Source organism: Hippopotamus amphibius, chromosome 6 (genome assembly GCF_030028045.1).
Source record: "Hippopotamus amphibius kiboko isolate mHipAmp2 chromosome 6, mHipAmp2.hap2, whole genome shotgun sequence".
NCBI classification, from domain to species: Eukaryota; Metazoa; Chordata; class Mammalia; order Artiodactyla; family Hippopotamidae; genus Hippopotamus; species Hippopotamus amphibius.
In genome coordinates, this window is record NC_080191.1 from 3,351,219 (window position 1) to 3,374,911 (window position 23,693).

A 23,693-nucleotide genomic window follows, 5' to 3' on the forward strand; every position below is an offset into this window, starting at 1 on the left:
GGACCTTTCAAAAGCTCATAAACAGCAAATATTCTTCCTGTTGCCAAAATAATGGATGAATTCAAAGTCAGGGTGTTGAATGGTTGCTAAGGAAGTGTTACGGCGGATGGTACTGTGCCACTGAAGAGGTTGTTATGGCCACTCAACCTGTAAGGCAGACATCAGCTGCTCTGCAGAGGTTGGAGTTCTACCTGGCATCCACTCCAAGGCAGTGATTACCATTCTTGTTGTAGCAACAAGCCATTTATCAATGGTTTTGAATGGTTTGCTTTTGTTTTCCCCATGGACTACATCCTCGAGAATATTACTGAGATGAACTAGAAAAACATTTCCACTTGGTCGGCTGGAAGGATTCACATTTGTATTCAGTAGAGCGTAGATTGTTTCCAAAGACCACCAGTAAGCAATACCAGCGTCCACGTCACTCAGCCGAACACCATTGCATAGGCTGCTTGTGGTTTGCTTAATTTTTCTTTTCTAAATAATGATATGGAAAGGTACCAAAGGTAAAGTTCCTAGCCCCTGACTGTCCTCAAAATCATGGCCATTCTATGTCATGCCCAAAGCGGGGTGCTTTCATGCTTATTTTTTAGAACTAACAAAGCAACAGAAAACTAAAAGAAAAAAGAAAAAGAAAATTAAAGAAAGTAATAAAACATAGAGCTGTATTCTAGCCATTCAGAATTGTGAGTTATAATGTTGTCACATTAGCTTCCAAGTAATGATCATTTCCTTTCAAGTAAAGACAAGAGAAACAATCTTTTTCTTTCAAGTAAAGGAAGATTATCAATAACATTGGAATTTCTTTCTGATCCTGAAACCCGGCCTTCCCCTGACCCTCCAGAGCAATGACTACTAGGAATTTGGTGTATTATTTTCCAGGCCATTCTATTAAACTGTTACATACATATTCAAGAGTATATAATATGTAGTCATTCTATGTGTGCTTTTAAAATACACATAAAAACACAGATTTATCGCTATATGTCCCTGCAATTTGTTTCTCCCCTCAACATTCTCTTAAAAGATAGATATTTCTAATTTCTATCGCTGCAAATCTATTCCTAAGAATCTTGCTATTTAATAGTTATTTTTAGAGTGAAATTGAGATGAAAAGAAAGCACGAAAGAAAGATAATCATGTCTGTGTCACATCCATCTACCTTTACACTTGTAGAAGTTCTTTCACTTTACATTGACTTTTTACTTTACTTTTGTCTTTCTATCTGGCTTTCAGAGAGAGAGTGTATTTAAATTTAAAAGGTCTCTGTTTATTGGGGGTTCCCAAAGAGATTGGTTAAGTGTGAGTTTCCCAGACAATTGAAATGCCAGATCTTTTTTTGATGGTAGTCTTTCTGAAATAGTGTCTTGTTTAAAAATAAAAACAAACAAACAAACAAAACCTTAAATATTGAACATGCTTGTTGAATCATATGACTTCAGATTTCCCAGGGTTGAGCACTGTTTTTCCCTGTGGCGCTAATGACCCCATGTGATTTTTTTTCTTATACTGTATCTAGCTTTTATGGTGTTCCTATCAATTTATTTATTGTCACACTGAAAAAAGTCTTTTTTTTTGCTCTCATCCTTGGTTAAGATTCTGGAAACCCTCTCCTTCCTTCTCTTTCCTTACTCTCAATATATCATTACTTGGAAATTTTGACCATAAATGAATTAACCCACACTAGTCTTCTATCAGCGGGGAATACATTTAGTGCATAAATATGAGTCAGGGACCTTTTTTCTTTCTTATTTTTGGTTCTTGGCTGTGTCCTGGTCAAAATAACTAAAGTTGAAGATCTGAAATTTTCTTTGTACGAAAAAAATAAATATTTGAAAATTAGAAATGTTTTCTGTTTTTTAAGTTAATACTTCTATTTGAGAATACGAAAAAAGTAATGAAGCAATAGGAAACAAGTTGTCATCGCAAAATATAAGAACAGCTTTTCAATACTGCCTCTCGTAGCGACACGAGACACACTTTCTCTTGAGCACTATTTCATATGTGGAAATAATTCTGAGAGGACTCAACGTCAACATGAATTTCTCAAATAAATAAAAAAAGAAATATTTTCAAGAAAAAAAAATATTTCTTCTGTCAAAGATGGAAGATACCAGTTACGCATGTGCATATTTTAAAATAATAATTTGTGCTGTTTGAGTAGAAATAAGTAAAAGCTGGAACCGGAAGTAATAAAACATGAAAATTCAGAGGGATATGTGCTTTCACAGATCATTTTGCCTATTTAAAACTGATTTGGCCCAGGGAAAGGATAAAAATGAGTTTGTTGAAAGAATCAGATTCCTATGAAAATGATGGTTGGCTCACAGGCAAGTCCAGGAATGTGTGTGTGCTTTGCAGGGCTGGGGGCCGCCTGTCCCTGTTACAATGGGTACTTCCAAATGTCCCGGCAATACTGCTTCTCTCACTCTGTCCAAGTCTTTGCTCCCCATGAAAATCAACAAGCACAATCTTTCTTCAGTTATTATACAAAAAAAGGAATTAGAGCCCTTGCACTCCCTCCCTACCGTCCCTCCTCCCAATTTGTTTTTCTAGGTAGCTTCATTTGGAAAGTGAGGTACTAATTAAAATATGCAATAAGAAATGGTCATAATCACTAGAGCATAGAGTTAGAAAGGGACCCTAGCGGTCACCCAGCCTTCCATTTTTATCCATGAGGTTGATGAGACCCAGGGAAGGAAAGCAGCCCTGCGAGGTCCAGCTGCTCCTCTCGTCAAGTGGGTTCCCCACCACACGTCAAGGACCAGGGTTTCAGAAGGACCAAATGGAAACTGGCAGAGGAGGGGCCGGAACGCTGTGTTGAGAGTTTTGGACGTGATGTGATGTGTCGTTAAAATAGGCACTAGAATGCAGCAGGGTTTTGAAAGAGGAGTTAAAGTTTGAAGCGTTGGGTTTCTTCCTTCCCTTTGATAGGGCTTTACTATAGGAGAAAGATGGATATGAAGATGTTGAGGAACATTAAAGGAGCATTTAGCCTAATTATGCTGCATAATAACCAAAGTGCATCATATTTGAACATGAAAAACAATCCCTATAAAATAGTTGGTAGTTTCCTTGTCAAACACTTTTTCAAACCACACAATGCTTTGTCCTTTGTCTTGCCAGTGGGACTAAAAGCAGTTTGTATTGTTTAAATAAGATATGATCAGGGTTAACATTATTTCATTTTCCTAGAAATGTGAATATTTAAGGTGGATCTTTAAAGAAGTATTTTCAAACACAACAAACATATACGGTGGTGTGAACGTTAAACTTCAGGTAGGGGAGCAAGGCGACTTCTGAAAACAAACCCAGCAGCTCTCTGCTGACATCAGTCGGAACCCACCAGCTGCAAGTTGCTGGCGGGTCCTCCAGCCTCAGCCCCCTGGCCAGTGGACACAGTCCGGCAACCCCGAGGCCAAGTGTGGCTAGAGCTGACCACGTGTGGCTCTGCTCAGGCGGAGGTTACACCATCCACAAATTTCCCAGAATTGCCACCAGCTGATGACCTAGAGCCTAATGAGGTTGGAGAGATGAGCGGGTCTTTAAAATTTTTCCTTTTGCTTCATTTGCTTCTTTTCTTTCTTTTTTTTTTAAACTGGAGATTTGATAGAGGTGAGATCAGGATCTTGAAATTACATTATTTGCCATTGTCACAAATGTATTTTTTGTTTTATTTACAGAATTCTTGAGGAACATAAGCTTTGAGGGAATAAGTTTTATTTTCTGTTTAGTTCATGGAAGTAAACAGAAATCTCTTCCAGGTCGCTTCACCCTATCAGAGCCCAGTTGTTGGATCTGTGATATCAGGGTTATGCTGATGAGCCTGGAAGCATTAATGGTGTGGGTTGGACTGGAACTGCTCACAAGTCTGTGCAGCTAATAGGAAAATGGAGCTGGACGAACACTAACAGCTGTGAGAGGCTTTGCACTGTGGTTTAGCGGTCAGTATCCTGTGTGATTAGATGCAGTCCTGCCAGCACTGGTTCCTGGTCCCCGGGGCTCTGCAGACACAACAGAATGAAGTTGGTTCAGCTCCCACGGATTTTTATACTCTATCAGCGGCCCCTATAGGCTCTCTGGATCTCCTCACTATTTAATAAATACAGAGGCTGCAAACACATGCGGCCCTGTCATTCAGCCACAGATTGTACTGGGCACAACAGGTAAAAATATTACCAAAACAGGAGCCCTGCCCTGGAAACCTCAATCTATCAATCAAATTCCACCAACTGCAGTGAGTCATTTAGGAGCATGGTCTTTGGGCAAAGAGTGAGGGTGTGTCTAGCAGGGATTGGGGACTATGGGCTAAAGGGACAGTCGGCAGGATGAACGGGGAGGAAATTCGAGGCAGAGGCATGGACTGGGCATGTTCGCAGCAGCAAAGGGTGTGCCAGGGAAGGGTCAGCCAGGCGTCCCAGCACTGTGCTCCTGAACTTTGTATTTTCTCCTGTAGGTGATGTCATGACATCACATGGTTAGAGAATGAAGTGACACCTGAGTTTTAGAGTCCTCACTGTGTGGGGACATGGAGGATGGTGTAGAGTCCAGCTTGAAGGCTAATAAACATTTTTAGAGCAGAGGTGATGAGACTCAAGCCTGAGATGACAGCCCTCTCACCCCCTCCCAGGAGCACAGGCTGCATGTTTTATGAACAGGAGGGGAGGTAGGAGTCCAAAGTGACTCCATTGTTTCTAGGGTGGAAATTCAGAGCACATCTTGAAGCTTGTGAAACTTACATAACTTCTTGAAATAAAAGATTGCCTATTATATATTACTATCTGTACAGGGAACATTCTGGAAGGATAAAAGGGGAAACGTTTTTTCTAGGCAGTGGATTATGGAGATTGGGGGTTGACCGGGAGGCTTGCATTTCCCATTTAACAGCTTTCTGCATCTTTGCTTTCTACATTACAGAGCGTATTATTTGACAATTCTTGAGTCCCTGGGCACTGCCGTGGGCCCTCGTAGGACCCCGTTCTAGCCCTGAGAAGAAAGAACCTGCCTTTTGTTTCATGGTTCTGCATTAGGTCGGCTTTTGTTTGTTTGTTCTCATTTGGTAATATTTCTATTGCAATGTTTGCTCCTCTGTGTGTCGCTCAGGAAGAGAGATGGAGACTAGGATCTTGCCAGGACTCCTTTTGTTAAAAATCTGAGATATAATTGACATACAACATATTCGTTTCAGGTGTACAACATAACATAATAGTTCAATAGCTGGCACTCCTTTCTGAGTAAAGACACTTTTTCTTTAGATGTTAATATCTCTGTCAATATTTTCTGGAATTACATTATAAGAGAAAATCAAAATCATGTAATAGATTAAGGATGATCTTTTTATCTACAAGGAAGTATGTCTATGGGGTTCCTTACAATTCTCAAGATAGCATGTTGCAGAAATAATTTATTATACTTGTATTATACTCACAAACTCATGAAGACTAAAGATTTAAGTAAGTGAGCAAGACAGTTTTTAGAACAGAGCACTGAGGCCGCCTTTCTCTTCTCTGGTTCATACTATAAAATGGTTTATACTTTTTGTTTAGATATCAGATACTATACTGTGTCTTTGCTCACTGACAAACTTGGTAATGTTTTACATTTCTATCTGAATGTGGTTTCCCTGATTATGTGCTTTCCAAGATTTTCACAGGGTATAAAAAAAACTATTAGCAATTAAACTTTTGCTTAATTTTAGCTACATGCTTGGCAGTGTATAGGATATATTCAGCCAGAAGTCTGCGTATATTCTTCTCTTTGGCAGAGACAGAGGAAGTGAGTCTCAATATACACATCACCCCAGGAGCTATATCTCCATTTTTTCCTTTTTTTGAAATAGGTTGCAATTTCAGTAGACAGTCTCATCTACTCTAAAATGTATTTGTTTTTTAAAGCAGGTTATAGCTACTAGATGTTAAAGGTATAGCCTCAGCACGGCACCCACAAACTACCTGTGGTTATTTAAATTTAACTTAATTAAAATTAGATAACATTAAACATTTAATTCCTCAGCCAGCCTAGCCACATTTCAAGCACTGAATAGCCACAGATGACTATGGCCAGTGTCTGGGATGGCACAGATATAGCATATTCCATCATCTCAGAAAGTTCTGTTGGACAGCACTAGTCTAGAATAAACATACTTCATAAACAGAGTCAAAATGGAAAAGTTACTGTAATTCGTGAAGTGCAGTGAAGGAAGAGATGCAGCTTCATGTATATTCTTTACAGGACAGAACATGAAGTGCACATCAGTACATCACAGTTTACTGGGTTCTGTTTTCACTTAGAGCGTAGCATATTTGAGCTCATGAAGCTCTGTGCTTGCTGCGTTTTATTTGCCTTTTTAGACAAAGGGAGGAAAGTGTGAGAATAAGGTTGATGTCGGTCATCGTGTTTCTCCAGTTTAGTACGGCAAGATCTGATTCACTATCAGACACAACAGTGCTTTGGGTGGACTAATGACATTAATTGCCCTTAACTGATGTCAAAGGAAAAATGATTTAAGAGGCCAATCTTGATTTCCCACCTTTCCTTCCTAGTATTCTTTTGATTTCTAACCTTAGATTATCATATTTTATATATATCAAATATACATGCATTTGACCTTTGAATAACACAAGTTTGAGCTGGGTGGTTCCACCTACGTGTGGACTTTTTTCAATGGTGAATACTACAGTACTGTATGATCTGAAGTTGGCTGAATCCACAGTTGCAGAACCCTGGATACAGAGGAAGCACATACTGGGAGAGCTACTATAAGTTACACTCAGATTTTCAACTCTGCGGAAGGTCAGTTCCCCTAACTCCAGCATTGTTCAAGAGTCAACTCTTCCTCTCTCTGTATATTTGTTACACTGAGCCTCAAAATTGCTTAGAAATACTACACTAAGGGATTCTTTCTGTAAGTGTTCTAACGCTGCTAAGGATGTTGGATAATCTTCTATTCCCCTATAGATATGGAAAAGTTTGAGAGCTAATTAAAGGACATGTAAAATAAATTACTACCTTACACCATGTACAAGAATTAACTCAAAATAGATTAAAAACCTAAATGTAAAAGCTGAAACTATCAAACTCTTAGAAGAAAACATAAATGTAAATCTTTATGATCTTAGACAGGCAATGGGTTCTTACATGACACTTAAAGTACAAGCGACAAGAGAAAAAAATAAATTGTACTTCATCAAAATGAACAACTTTTGTGCTTCAGAGAACACTATCAAGAAAGTGAGAAGACCAACCCACAGAATGGGAGAACATGTTTGCAGATTGTGTATCTGATAAGGATATAGTGTCCAGAATATATAAAGAACTTTTGCAACTCAGCAATAAAAAGACAAATAATCCAATTTTAAAATGAGTAAAGGATTTGAGTAGCTATGTCTCTAAAGAAGATATACAAATGGTCAATTAGCACATGAAAAGATGCTCAGCATCATTAGTCACTAGGGAAATGCAAATCAAAATCACAACCCACTAGGATGGCTAAAATAAAAGCAAAACATCAACTGTCAACAAAGACGGGGGAATTAGAATCCTGTACATTGCTGGCAGGAATGTGAAAATGGTGCAGCCACTGTGGAAAAGGGTTTGGCAGTTCCTGAAAAAGTGAAACAGAGAGATATCATACAACCCAGCAATTCTACTAGTAAGTATACACCCAAGATAATTGAAAGTGTATAGTATCACAAAAACTTGTATTTGAATGTTCATAGGAGCAATATAATAATAGCCCCAAAGTGGAAACAACACAAATGTCCATCAACTGATGGATAGAAAAACAAAATAAGGCATATCTCTACCATGGAACGTTATTCAGCCATAAAAAGAATGAAGTACTAATACATGCTAAAACACGGATGAATCTTGAAAACATTATGAAGGAAGCCAGTCATGGAGATTACATATTGTGTGATTCCATGTATATGAAATATCCAGAGTAAGCACATTCACAGAGACGGAAAGGAGGCTAGTTGTTGCCAGGAGCGGGGGATGCGAGGAAAGGGGGTGACTGCTATTGGGGACGGAGTTTCCCTAGGGGGTTGTGAAATGTTCTTTAATTAGATAGTGGTGATGGTTGTGCACCCTCGTGAATATTCTGCAAACCATCGAATTGTGCACTTTTAAAGGATGAGTTTTATGGTATATTATAATGTCTCAAAAATATTTTAAAATAAATATGTAATTCTTGGTTTCTCTTTTGAACACTTCAATAACACGTAAGTTTTTTCAGTGCTGTCTGATCCAATCTTTTAGGGAAACTAAGTGGGAAAAAAAATCTATAAGAGCAAGTGTCAGTGTGAAATGATAATAGCAAAATCAAGTCCATGTTTTCATTTAGAAATGTAAGAAATCAGCTCTTTTCACTTTAGCTAAAAGTATAAATTATAAGTGGAGAGTGTTATTTGTGAGCCAGAAAATTCAATTATAAAACAATGAAAAGTTTGAAAGACTCAAGTACTTAGCATCTTTTTTAGTCAAAATTGCATGTTATATAATCTTTCAACGACTATATAAAAAGAACTCTGAACCACATAGGATTTTCACACGTCCCTAATGTTTTAAATAAATGGAATGATTCTGAGTGCACTGGCAAACTATTAAACACATTTATTTCCACTTATTTGTCACTGTCTTTGCATTTGTATTTAAATCTCTGAAGTGCCTGCTTCTCTCAGGAAGGGCAGGCAAAATCATTGCAGAGCTGTAGGTCTAGTGACTTCATTTCCTGGGTTATATACAATCCCAGTCTGGACAAACTGCCTGCAGAAATTGTCTGCCACATGACAAATAAACAATGAAAGTGGGGGCATAAAAAATTTAGAAATTCAGCTAGTTTGCAGAAGAAAATGATTGCATGGTAATTTGACCTAAATTTGCAAAAGCCTTCAGACTATCTGCTAGGGTTTCCAGTTCATTGTCTAAACTTTATACAGAACTTTTCAACTGGGCACTCATCTGTGGTCTCCGTGCCAAGTTAAGAGTGAGGACAAGATGAATTGAACTTTTTTTCTTTTTTTGGCTCTTTATTGGAATATAATTTCTTTACACTCTTGTACCAGTTTTTGAGGTACACCAAAGTCAATCAGCTGTATTTAGACATATATCCCCATATCCCCTCCCTCCCACCCTCCCTGTCCTGGCTCTCTAAGGCATCACCCATCATCGAGTTGATCTCCCTTTTTTATACAGCAGCTTCCCACTAGCTATCTATTTTACAGTTGGTAGTGTATCTATGTCTATGCTACTCTCTCACTTCGTCCCAGATTCCCCTTCGCCCCCTGACCCCCCAACCCTGTGTCCTCCAGTCAATTCTCTCCATCTGCATCCTTATTCTTGCCCTGTCACTGGGTTTATCAGTACCATTTTTTTTTTTTTAGATTCCGTATATATGAGTTAGCAAACTGTATTTGTTTTTCTCTTTCTGGCTTACTTCACTCTGTATGACAGACTCTGGGTCTATCCACCTCGTTACATATAGCTCCATTTCATTCCTTTTGATGGCTGAGTAATATTCCATTGTGTATATGTGCCACATCTTCTTTATCCATTCATCTGTTGATGGACATTTAGGTTGCTTCCATATTCTGGCTATTGTAAATAGTGCTGCAATGAACAATATGGTACATGTTTCTTTTTGGATTATGGTTTTCTCTGGGTATATGCCCAGGAGTGGAATTACTGGGTCATATGGTAGTTCCATTTTTAGTTTTTTAAGGAACCTCCAAACTGTTTTCCATAGTGGCTGTACCAGGTTACATTCCCACCAACAGTGCAAGAGAGTTCCCTTTTCTCCACACCTTCTCCAACGTTTATTGTTTCTAGATGTTTTGATGATGGCCATTCTGACCAGTATGAGGTGATACCTCATTGTGGCTTTGATTTGCATTTCTCTAATGATTAGTGATGTTGAGCATCTTTTCATGTGTTTATTGGCCTTCTGTATGTCTTCTTTGGACAAATGTCTATTTAGGTCTTCCACCCATTTGTGAATTGGGTTATTTGCTTTTTTGGTATTAAGCTACATGAGTTGCTTGCATATTTTGGAGATTAACCCTTTGTCCATTGCTTTGTTGGCAAGTATTTTCTCCCATTCTGAGGGTTGCCTTCTTGTCTTGTTTACAGTTTCTTTCACTATGCAAAGCTTTTAAGTTTCGTTAGGTCCTATTTGTTTGTTCTTGATTTTATTTCCATGATTCTAGGAGGTGGGCCAAAAAGGATCTTGCTTTGATGGATGTCATAGAGTGTTCTGCCTATGTTTTCCTCTAGAAGTTTTATAGTGTCTGGCCTTACGTGTAGGTCTTTAATCCATTTGGAGTTTATTTTTGTGTATGGTGTTAGGAAGTGTTCTAATTTCATTCTTTTACATGTAGCTGTCCAATTTTCCCAGCACCACTTATTGAAGAGGCTGTCTTTTTTCCATTGGATATTCTTGCCTCCTTTGTCAAAGATATTCTGCCCATATGTGCTTGGGTTTACCTCTGAGTTCTCTATTCTGTTCCATTGATCTTCCTTTCTGTTTTTGTGCCAGTACCATACTGTCTTGATCACTGTGGCCTTGTAGTATAGTTTGAAGTTAGGAAGCCTAATTCCACCAACTCCATCTTTCCTTCTGAAGATTGCTTTGGCTATTCGGGGTCTTTTGCGTTTCCATACAAATCATAAGATTTCTCGTTCTAGCTCTGTGAAAAATGCCATTGGTAATTTGATAGGGATTGCATTGAATCTGTAAATTGCTGTGGGTAGTACAGCCATTTTCACAATGTTGATTCTTCCAATCCAAGAACATGGTATGTCTCTCCATCTGTTTGTGTCATCTTTGATTTCTTTCATCAGTGTCTTATACTTTTCTGCACACAGGTCTTTTCCCTCCTTAGGCAGGTTTATTCCCGGGTATTTTATTCTTTTTGCTGCAATGGTAAATGGGAGTGTTTCCTTAATTTCTCTTTCTGCTCTTTCATTGTTAGTGTATAGGAATGCAAGAGATTTCTGCTCATTAATTTTGTATCCTGCTACTTTACTAAATTCATCAATTGTGCTAGCAGTTTTCTGGTAGAATCTTTAGGATTTTCTATGTATAATATCATGTCATCTGCAAAGAGTGACAATTTTACTTCTTATTTTCCAATTTGGATTCCTTTTATTTCATTTTCTTCTCTGATTGCTGTGGCTAAGACTTCCAAAACTATGTTGAATAATAATGGTGAGAGTAGACACCCTTGTCTTGTTCCTGTTCTTAGAGGGAATGCTTTCAGTTTTTCACCATTTAGAATGATGTTGGCTTTTGGTTTTTCATATATGGCTTTTATTATGTTGAGGTAATTTCCTTCTATGCCCATTTTCTGGAGAGTTTTTATCATAAATGGATGTTGAATTTTGTCAAAAGCTTTTTCTGCATCTATTGAGATTATCATGTGGGTTTTATCCTTCAATTTGTTGATATGATATATCACATTGATTGATTTGCCTATATTGAAGAATCCTTGCATTCCAGGGATAAACCCCATTTGATCATGATGTATGATCCTTTTAATGTGCTGTTGGATTCTGTTAGCTAATATTTCATTGAGGATTTTTGCATCTATATTCATCAGTGATATTGACCTGTAATTTTCTTCTTTTGTGACATCTTTGCCTGGTTTTGGTATCAGGGTGGTGGTGGCCTCGTAGAATGAGTTTGGGAGTGTTCCTCCTTCTGCTATAGTTTGGAAGGGTTTGAGAAAGATAGGTGTTAACTCTTCTCTAAGTGTTTGATAGAATTTGTCTGTGAAGCCATCTGGCCCTGGGCTTTTGTTTGTTGAGAGATTTTTAATCACAGTCTCAATTTCTGTACTGGTGATTTTTCTGTTCATATTTTCTATTTCTTCCTGGTTCAGTCTTGGAAGATTGTATTTTTCTAAGAATTTGTCCATTTCTTCCAATTTCTTTATCCAATTTATTGGCATATAGTTGCTTGTGGTAGTCTCTCATGATCTTTTGTATTTCTGCAGTGTCAGTTGTTACTTCTCCTTTTTCATTTCTAACTCTGTTGATTTGCGTCTTCTCCCTTTTTTTCCTGATGTGTCTGTCTAATAGTTTATCAATTTTGTTTATCTTCTCAAAGAACCAGCTTTTAGTTTCATTGATCTTTGCTATTGTTTCCTTCACTTCTTTTTCATTTATTTCTGATCTGATCTTTATGACTCCTTTCCTTCTGCTTACTTTGGGGTTTTTTTTGTTCTTCTTTCTCTAATTGTTTTAGGTGTAAGTTTACGTTGTTTATTTGACATTTTTCTTGTATTTTTGAGGTAGGACTGTATTACTATAAACTTCCCTCTTAGAACTGCTTTTGCTGTGTCCCATAGTTTTGGGTTGTTGTGTTTTCATTGTCATGTGTTTCTAGATATTTTTTGATTTTCTCTTTGATTTCTTTAGTGATTTCTTGGTTGTTTAATAGCATATTGTTTAGCCTCCATATGTTTGTATTTTTTACTGTTTTTTTTTCTTCCTGTGATTGATATCTAGTCTCATGGCATTGTGGTCAGAGAAGATGTTTGATATGATTTCAGTTTTCTTGAATTTACCAAGGCTTGATTTGTGACCCAAGATGTGATCTATCCTGGAAAATGTTCCATGTGCACTTGAGAAGAAAGTGTATTCTGTCGTTTTTGGATGGAATGTCCTACAAATATCAGTTAAGTTGAGATGGTCTAATGTGTCATTTAAAGCTTGTGTGTCCTTATTTATTTTCTGTTTGGATGATCTGTCCATTAATGTAAGTGGGGTGTTAAAGTCTCCTACTATTATTGTGCTCCTGTCGATTTCCCCTTTTATGGCTGTTAGCATTTGCCTTATGTATTGAGGTGCTCCAATGCTGAGTGCATAGATATTTACAATTGTTATATGTTCTTCTTTGATGGATCCCTTGATCATTATGTAGCGTCCTTCCTTGTCTTTTGTAATAGTCTTTACTTTAAAGTCTAATTTGTCTGATATAAGTATTGCTACTCCAGCTTCCTTTTGACTTCCATTTGCATGGAATATCTTTTTCCATCCCTTTACTTTCAGTCTATATGTGTCCCTTGGTCTGAAGTGGGTTTCTTGTAGGCAGCATATAGAAGGGTCCTTTTTTTTTATCCATTCAGCCAGTCTGTGTCTTTTGGTTGGAGCATTTAATCCATTTACATTTAAAGTGATTATTGACATGTGTGTTCCAATTACCATTTTCTTAATTGTTTTGGGTTTATATTTGCAGGTGTTTCCCTTTTTTTGTGTTTCCTACTTAGAGAAGTTCCTTTAGCACTTGTTGTAAGGCTGGTTTGGTGGTGCTGAATTCTCTTAACTTTTGCTTGTCTGTAAAGCTTTTGATTTCTCCATCGAATCTGAATGAGATTCTTGCTGGGTAGAGTTTTCTTGGCTGTAGGTTTTTCTCTTTCAGGACTTTCAGTATATCCTGCCATTCCCTTCTGGCTTGAAGATTTTCTGCAGAAAGCTCAGCTGTTATTCTTATGGTTTTTCCCTTATATGTTATTTGTTGCTTTTCTCTTGCTCCTTTTAATATTTTTTCTTTGTGTTTAATCATCATTAGTTTGATTAACATGCACCTTGGTGTATTTCTCCTTGGGTTTATTCTGTATGGGACTCTCTGTGCTTTTTGGACTTGATTAATTATTTCCTTTTCCATGTTGGGGAAGTTTTCCACTATAACCTCTTCAAATATTTTCTCAGACCCTTTCTTTTTTTCTTCTTCTGGGATGCCTATAATTCGAATGTTGGTGTGCTTAATGTTGTCACTAAGGTCTCTGAGACTGTCTTCCATTTTTTAAATTCTTTTTTCTTTATCCTGCTCTGTGGCAGTTATTTCCCCCATTCTATCCTCCAACTCACTTATTCGTTCTTCTTCCTCAGTTATTCTGCTGTTTATACCATCCAGAGTATTTTTAATTTCAGTTATTTTGTTGTCCATTACTGTTTTTTTGCTCTTTAGTTCTTCTGAGTCCTTCTTAACTGTTTCTTGTAGTTTCTGTATTTTGCTACTGAGATTTTGTATCATCTTTACTAATATTACTCTGAATTCTTTTTCAGGCAATTTTCCTATTTCCTTTTCATTTATTTGGTCTTGTGGGGTTTTTTTTTTCCTGCTCCTTTGCCTGCATGGTGTTTCTTTGTTTTCTCATTTTGTCTAATTTATAGGATGTGCTGTCTCCTTTCCTTATGCTGACTAGTAGTAATTCCTCTTGTTTCTGCCCTCTGCCCCCTGTGGTGAGGTTTGTCCAGGGTCTTGAGTAGGCTTCCTGGTGGGGGGGTCTGGTGTCTGCTTTCTGGTGTGTGGCTCTGTGTCTTTTCTCTCTGATGAGCAGGGCTGTGTCAGGTGGTGTGTTTTAGGGTATCTGTGAGGTTAATATGGCTTTAGGTAGTCTGTATGCTGATGGGTGGGTTTGTGTTCCTGTCTTGTTTGTAGTTTGGTGTGAGGTGTCCAGCACTGGCAGTTGCAAAAAGTTGGATGAAGCTGAGTCTTAGACGCTGATACAGGGCTCTGTAAGAGTTCTCTGCAGTTAATATTCCCTGTGTCTGTGGACTCCCTAGTAGTCTAGCATCCTGGATTCAGTGCTCCCTCCCCAGAGCCTCCTACATGACTTCTGATGGAGTAGTACAGACTTCAGAGGTTGTTTGTCCCAGTTATGTTGGGACTTTGCAGTCCTTTCTGATGTCCAAGGTCATTTGCTGGTGTTCAGCTGGTTCTCTGTGGGAATTATTGCATCTTTTGGTGTGTTCCTGATGTATCTGTGGAGAGGGATGCATTCCATGTCCTTCTACTTCACCACTATCTTTCCTCTCCGAGAAATATTTTCTAATGCACAAATTAAATTCATTGAAACAGAAAGAGTCTGCCAGGAGTATAAAACAATATGTACTTCTGAAAGATCACAATAAAATAGTTTTTTTTTCCATTTGACTTTTCATCCAAATAGCCAAGAGATGAAACATCATTGAGATAGTATCTTTTTCTAAGGAAATTTGTCCTAAAAATTATGTCAAAAGATCCAGTGAAAGACTTCTTTTGATTTCCTTTGTATCTGGCAATGTTATCTTTCAGGAATGAAGGAGTTTATCACCATTAGACCCATCTTACAAGATGCTGAAAGGTGTTCTTCAAGCTTCTCACTGACTTTTTATCAATATTCTTCCTGTACCCTCAGGTTTCTTTTTTTTTTTTTTTTTTTTTTTTTTTTATGAGAATTGCATCCTGCACTCAAAGGCATCAGCAATAACCTAAGTCTGTTTGGTCACATTTAAGACACACAGTTCTGAAAGCTGTAAGTGCAAGGTCAAGGTCCCAGCTGCTTCAGTTTCAGGTTGGACTTGCAAATAACTGCCTTCTTGCTGCATCCTGGAATAGTTCCAAGGGCTCCGCTCCACTCTGACACAGTCTGTGAACAAACTGAAGGTAGAACACCTGGAGGGGAGTTTTGGAGCACCAGCTCGGGACCCAGCACTTCCGACCTGGCCTGCAGCCACCAGAACAGTCAAACTGAACTTTAAAATAAAATTCTTGCTAAGGCCTTATAAGCAATGTGTAACTAAATAATATAATGATATGTAAGAATGAATCTTTCTGAATTAAAAAAAAGCTAGCTCTTTGTAGGCTAAAGGTTTTATTTCAAGTAGGTATTGGTGACTGTCCTACCATACATGGATGTACAAAAGCAGCCAGAAATAAACGCGTTTCTCATGGGTCTAGTTGCCGTAACCTGGCAAGGGCTGCTACTCAGTGCTTTCATGCACACATGTCTCTTTACATTTCACTCAGCATTATTGTGGTGACAGTAGCCCAGAGGACAGTGGAGTAAGTCAGGTGGGGGAGAGGCAGCAGTACTTACAGTAACATAAGAAAAAAATAAGTGTAGCAAAATTTTGTGGAGCTATACTTATTTGATTTTTAATCGTTACATATTTGTGTTCTAATTCACTAAATTTATAATGATCGCTTGTATAAATGTAAAATATAATTACAAAATAGGTCTACAAAATTAGAAATTGCCCCTCATTTTGTCTTCCCCACTCTTGCCATCATTTTTTTTAAATGTTTCTGAAAGCTAAAGATCTGGTGACCACTGAGAGAGTAAATTGTAATAAACCTTTAAAAAGGCATTACTTAGACCATTCAGTGGATTTCCATTAAAAATAATTAGAGAGAGGATCATTTACCAGGCATACTGTTCCTTCTTATTGTAGAAGGTATTTCTAGCCACACAAGAGGATACACTTTAAAATATTTATTTTATAATTTACCTCTCAGTTTCCCTTGAAAGGGATATTTCTTTAACTGCTATATGTTAATTATAGCAGATATAATAAATATTCATTTAAAAGAGTGTAATATATTTTAATTATTTTCATCAAAACACTAAGCGTTTTGTATTTATAATAACTGAGACTTTTTGAAATCTATTTTTAAACATCTATTGGTGACCTGATGTCTTAATTCACATAGATCATTTTAAACTTAAAGAAAAAGTCATGCTTGTATATTAAGCAAAACTAAAGGGAAATTTGAAAGGTCTTTGTGAAATTGTGAAGGACCCAGCAGAGATATTGCAGATAATCAGCTGATAGAACTTGCAAGGGAAACTGAGATGTAAATTATAAAATAAATATTTTAAAGTACATCCTCTTGTGTGGCTAGAACTACCTTCTACAATAAGAAGGAACTGTATGCCTAGTAAATGATCCTCTCTCTAGTTATTTTTAATGGAAATCCACTGAATGGTATTTAAATAATGTCTTTTTAAAGGTTTATTACAGCTCACTGTGTCAGTGATCACCTGATCTTTAGCTTTCAGAAACATTTAAAAAATAAAGAAAATTAACTGAGAGGGGATCCTTAACTAAACACCTATACGGTCACCTTCACTGCCCAAGGTCCACACCTGATTTATTTTGTGTGTGTGAACTTCTGTAGCGTTTAAATTTTCTGTCAGTAGTAGGAAATGTACTTCTGTGTCATACTGCCTCCTTGCATGTTCATCACCTCTACCAGCTTGAGTGTAAACTCTTTCGGGGGGCGGGGGGGTGAACCAGGAAGAGGCTCTGAAGTCAGCTAGAGCTGTATAAACCCAAACCCATGCCTCAAATCCCTTCTGTGCCGCTTACCAGCTGTGGGACCTGGGACAAGTTGGTAAATTTCTATAAACACAATGTTCTCACCTTTGAAATGAGAGTGATCATGCCTACGTTTAAAGATTGAATAAGATTACACCTGTGAAACAGCAGGTGTGACATGGGAGTGTGAGTGCTAGCCAGCAGCCTTCCTCACTCTGGGAGGTAGGGTCTCGCTCCTTTATCCCCCTGGAGGCACCCAGCGGAATGCTCGGCACATGTACTCCATGCATTCCATCAACAAATATTTATTGAAAACCTGGTGTAATGGAAAAAGCATGGGGAGGAAATCAGAAAATCTGGTTCACGCCACTGAACAGCCGTGTGACCTGAGAAATGGCATGAGCTTGCCCAGGCCTCGATTTTCTCATCTGTAAAGTGGATTAATAGAAATGAATAATATTTGTTTGAAGAGGAGGGGAGGGATGTGGGAATGGAATAAGGTGGAGCAGGGGGGAAGGAAACAATGCCAAAGTTGAAATAAATGCTTAATGTGAACTGTGAGTCCTGAAAGGACAACAAGCACATGCTTTTCTCATTCACTGTGTGGCCAAGGAGTGAAAGAGACCATGCACCTAAAACTGCATTTCCAAGTGAAGTTTCATCATTTGAGATAAAGGAGAGAAAAACCAGAGTTCATTTTTTCTGAAGGGAGCAGCATGACAGCACAAACGAACGCCCTTGGGAATCCCCGGGGCAGCGTCCAGGACAACCACAAAGGACCGGTGCAGCTGGCCATGCTCCTCTCGGGCCTGGGCTTGGTGAAGCACCCGGCTCGTAGCTGTGCTCACAAACTGCCTGCTACCACGGTAGTGGAAATCAGCATCACCACGTACTGGCCCGGGTACACAAACACTGTCATTCTGCTGTTAAGTAAATGTACAAAAAGAAGTGGAAAATACATTGCCTCGTAAGTCGCCCCTTTATATGCAATAGGACTTGTCCGGGAAATGAAGTTTAATTTAGAAGAAGCTTAGAACTTGACAGCAAAGAACTGGATGAAAGAAGTCTACCAAAAAAGCAAAGAAAGAAGTTAAAATTTTGTAATGTAAGTAGCAGATCTAGAAGAATAGGCAGAAGCTGAAGAATGGTGGTAAACATCCACAGGAAAAATGTAATAATTATGGTTTTTTTTCCTTTAATGCATTAGCTGAGCAGCCAACTTCATGTTTAGGAAAAATTAACTTGGAAAAGAGTTTTAAGCAATCCCCAACACGTGGAGATGCACGTGTGTAGTTTTTTAGTGGCTGCTGTGAGCGGCCCAGGGACCAGGTGGGAGATTGGCCAGCCTTCACATTACTCTTAATTCTAGGCTGTGAGACAGTGTAGGAAGAATAAGTTAAATTACAATTTCACTCCAATTTCATGAAAGATGAAAAACCTCTGTGACAGGGCACTCAACTAACTGTACATGGAAAGAGAAGATCGTGAGATAACTTAGGAGATGTTTTTGCTCTTTCGAAAAAGAATCATTTCTGAGAAGAATCATAGGGTTAAATTCCAGACACTTTATTCTAGAATCAGAGTCACTTTATGTGCAAAAGTATAAAACAAATGCCCACAATGGGTCAGTACACTGATTTTAAGCAGTGTATGCAATTGAGTACAAAATAATTCTACGTGGATGAAATAGAAGTAAAACAAAAATAATACCACTTACAAGACAATATTAGAACTCACTTTTCAGCCCATTTCAAGTGTAGTTTAATAAAAGTGAGCAAATATGAGAGCAGGAAAAAGATAAAGCCCAACATACAGGTCCAGAGACGTGGATGATCTGGGAGCCTCTGTAAACTACTTTGGATCTGATCCACATGCTTCCAGTGAGGGGACTGGACTCGCTCACCTTTAGGAAAAGGCCTTTTGGATGTTGTATTTCATGATCTATCCTGCAGGTCGGGGTCCCTAACCCCCAGCCTGCAGACCGATACCAGTCCTGGGCCTGTTAGGAACCTGGGCCCCACAGCAGGAGGAGAGCAGCGGGTGAGCTCGCAAAGCTCCATCTGCCACTCCCCATCGCTCCCCATCACTCACATCACCACCTGAACCGTCCCCACCCCCACCCCCATCCGTGGAAAAATTGTCTTCCACGAAACTGGGCCCTGGTGCCAGAAAGGTTGGGGACCGCTGCTCTAGGTGAAAAAATATCCTGAGTTGGAAATTGTCCTCAGGAACCCATGAACGAGGTGATGGTGTGGCCTGCTGACCCTTCATATTCTTTTCTTCACATTGCTTGCATCGTTGGAGCAGACATCTTCAGTGGAAGGAGACAAACTGAGGTCTCAGAGAGCCTGACTCTCCTCTCCCTGAGAGGAAAGCAAAGCTCCGTGGCCTGGGCACCACGAGAGATGATTTGGCTCTGAAAGTGGGCAGGTCGTGGCTTTACCAGTCCTGTCCTATGCCAAGGGTTCCTCTGGACAGGAAGTCGAACACTGCGGAAAATCAGCCTTAGGTGCTCACGTTGAGAGGATAAGTGGCAGAAGGACAGTTGTTGGAAACACGCTCCAGGCCCCTCCGCGCCAACGTTTCTGCTGCTTCCCAGGGCTTGGGCAGAACCGCTGAGCACACAGTCTCATCGAGAGTCGTGTGCCTGAGCGAGGTGATCGCTGGACTCTCGGCCGTGACCCCTGGAAGCTGCATGTGGGGTGAGATGGAGGTCTGCTGTCCTGCCTCTTCCAAATGCGCTGTGCTTTCCTCTTTCCTGTCTCTTCTTCCACGAAGCTCCCTCACCCCAACTCTTCTCCTTTACTGTCTTTTGAAACGCTAAACCCTATCGTTCCTTGGTTTAAATCACTGTTTATCAGCCATTCTTCCAAATTACTAGGTAAAGAACAGCTTTGAAGCTGAATTGATAATGAAGAGTAGACACCCTGCTTTTTTGTACTGTATTTTAAGGAAAAGAGTGATTCTAATAGCAATGTTTTTGAGTGATGGTAGAATGACATTTATAGAGAGAAGTCTGCTGAAAAAGACTTGTTTAAACACACAGAGCTCTTTCTTCAGATGCCCAGCTATGCGATCATTTCAAAGACCTTATTTCCCCAGGGCAACTGTTTATTTTACAAGCCTTGTAAATAAGTTTAATTATGCACTTTAAAGTTGATAACTTGTAATTATTATTTTACAATATGGTGAGAGTCAGGACCCTATTAGCATGAAATAATAATTGCTACTAAAGCGAATTCATTAAGAGTGCTGTTTTTCATGAGAATGCAGGCCGCCTTTAGCAAAGTACAGGAAGATTCAGGACTCTGGCTCTCCTGTCCATCACAGGTCCACATCATGTCAATGCCATCTGGTTTCCTGTGAATGGAGGACACAAGTACCTCTTCAGAGAAGTTCAATAGAAAAAGAAAAATACTTTTAGGAATTTATTTCTCCTTTGCCCTGTCCTTGACAGAATCACATCCACAGTAGAGGGTGGAGGGGGTAGGGGATGGCCGTGTCTTTTTTGCTTACTGTTTAATGTCTGAGACAGATGCAGAACATTTCCCAGACATGGGTTTGGACATTTTCTTCTAACACTCCTAACTTACGGGTTAACATTAAAACTGACAAAAACCACACAAGCATTTTCCGGGAGATTTTTTTTTTTTTTTGGTGAGGGAGGAATCTTTATTTTCTTATTTTAGCTTTATTGTAATATAATTGACAAGTAAAATTGTAAAATATTTAAATTATACATCATGGTGATTTCATACTAAAAACTTATTTGTAAGAAAATACAGAGGACTTTTTTGTTTTAACTAAGTGACTGTTGATACACTGTTTTATTGAAACATATCGTAAAGCTCCCACATACCTCACTGACTTAGAAACAGAAATACCAACACTGTTCTCAAAGACCAAAGACACCGACAGTCATGGCTTTCTGCCATAGTGCAGCTTGGATGTATAATTTACATCATTTTCAAACCTTATTTTTCCCTCCTGAAACTGATTCTCATTACTAATGGCTCTAAGGAAGCAAGCCTTCTAAGACAGCTGTGAATTTCAGTCGCCTGTTACACTTGTCACAAGCTGTTTTGTTCTGAAATGGTTAGTCTTTATAGAATTTCAAACATTGTTCAAATATTCAAAGAACCAAGCATGCCTGTCTATATAAACTCTATTTTACTACAATTTTAAGCATAAACATTCATTATTGAAACAAAAATCGATTTTTTGTAATATTTCCAGATAAAATTCAAGATACAGGCCTTCTGAGAGAAGTTTCTTTTTTGTGCCCCAGAAATCCTAATTCTAGATTGATTAAATAATTTGATGTAAGATAAGTGTTCAGATGGGAGTGACATATTTCTATTTTGACCCCAAAAGGGTGACCAGCTAAGTGCTTTACATGTTTTATCTAATTAATTCTTAAAACTACACAACGAATAAGGCCTCACTGTTATCACCATTCTGCAGACGAGGAAACTGAAGCTTTAGAAGGTGAAGTGACTTGTCCCAGTTCACATTGTATGTGGAGTGGAGTTGCAGCTCTCTGAATCCAAACCCATGTGCTTAGCCACCAAAAATAATAATAAAAAGTTAGACACACACACACACACACACACACACACACACACGTATATAAATTATGTCTTGGTTGTCCACAGCTATAACTGTTATGTTAAAATTTAAATATATTTTTTCCAGAAACTACTTCTAGAGCAGTGCTTGTCTCCAACAGCACACTGATTAGTAGTACTAGTACAGGAGTAGTAGGCCTTCATTACTCCGTACCAGGAAAATGATTTGTTCTAGTCTGTTCTCTGGGGAGATGTTTCCAGTCTGTGTTTCAAGCACATGTGAGGTTCAGTCCCACAGTCACTCATCAAGCGCTGTGTTCCTGGCACCGTGTTGCATGTGAGCAGGCTCTATCCAGTGCCTTCAGCAGCCTGGCGTATGCCTTACACTGCATATCTCACAGCTTAGGCATGTTTGGGCTTTACTGAATTATGAAAATGAAGCAAATGACGGTAGGAGAAGTACCGTCTACGCTTTCTTATTTCTAGTTAATTGTAACCATACTTATCTCAATATGGAAAAAAACATGTGTAACCATTAGCATGTCTCCATTTCTAAAGTACAGCAGCATTGTAAACTCTGAGGAATTCTTTACTAACGTAAATTAAAGGAGATTCTGTCACTGAAAGGAAGTTATCCAAAACTTTAATTAGCTTATAATAAATTATTGAAATTCATTTAGTTTAAGCAAATTAGCATCTGTGGTGGGGAAAAAAACTAAACACAAAGATTAAAATTATGACTATCCTTTAAAAAAAAAACCTATGAATTCTTACATATTTATTTAAAACAAAACCAAAACTGTACGCTTGGCTTAGGTAAAGGCAACCTGTTCACGTGAGCCTTCTGAATATGAAATAAAGTTCCTCTTTTAGAGTTTGTCTCATGAGACAGCATCAGGTACCCCTCCTATCGGGAGTTCGGCCCTCTCCCCTTGTTAGTGGCGACACCAGTCGAATAGAGTCCATCTACCTACCCTAGACTGTAGTGAAGTGTGTTTCTTCAGCTTAACCTACAAACTCCCTGGGAACTGATGTCTACAATAAATTATCTGACTTGCTGAAGATGCAATACAAGATAGCACTGACTCACTGGATACATTTCTAACAACTCTAGTTTGTTTTGGTTACCTAAAATTCAGGTAATCTAGTTTTATATACTGGTCACAAAAACATTTCACTGATAATCAGTTTAAAGGCTATGAAAATTTCTCTCAAATGCTGACAAGAAATCTTGTTTTTTTAGTAAAATATGATTTACATGTTAAAGAGACTCCTCAGTTATACGTGGATACATACATACATTTAATATGTGCATGTATTCAATGGGAAATGAACGGGTATTTCGTAATGTGATATAACTTTGGTACTGACTTTCCCACAAGAATGAGAGAAAAACATCAGAGGATCTATAACTCTAGGTAACGTTCATCTTTTAAGCAGCGTCTCTTCAAGGGCTATTTCCTTACAGATATTGATGTTAGAAATTATGTGCTCCAGGCCCTTCAGTGTTGCAACAGGAAGCAATGAGTATTTGAGAATTTTAAATACTCCTGCCGGGTTGATGTATGAATTATGACTCTTCTGGCTCTATGCCAGTTATGCTGGTTATCCACCGCTGTGTAACAAAAGACCCCAAATACCAGTGGTTTAAAGGGGCACCCGCAGCCTGCCTCTGGGTTCCTGCGGGTGAGACGTTGGGGCACAGCTCAGCCAGGTCCTCCGGCTCCAGGCCTCTCACCCCTTCCCCACCGCCCCCAGGCACACAGCCAGGCGGGTCCCTCCCAAGGGCAGCGCCCACTGCACGAGGAGACGGAAGGGAAGCTGCACGCAGCCCCGAGGGGGCGGCCGTCCCTTCCCTGCATTCCGTCCCTCAGAGGCGAGTCCCGAGTCCAGCGCCCCGAGGGGCAGGAGCGACACGGGTATGGCCCCAGGAGCCGCCGACTCTGAAGTGCAGGAGCAGAAAAGGCGAACATGTTCAGGGGGTTTAGGGCCCCTTGTGGAGTCTGGGTCTGAGGACAGTGCTGCCGCCCCTGGGCCCAC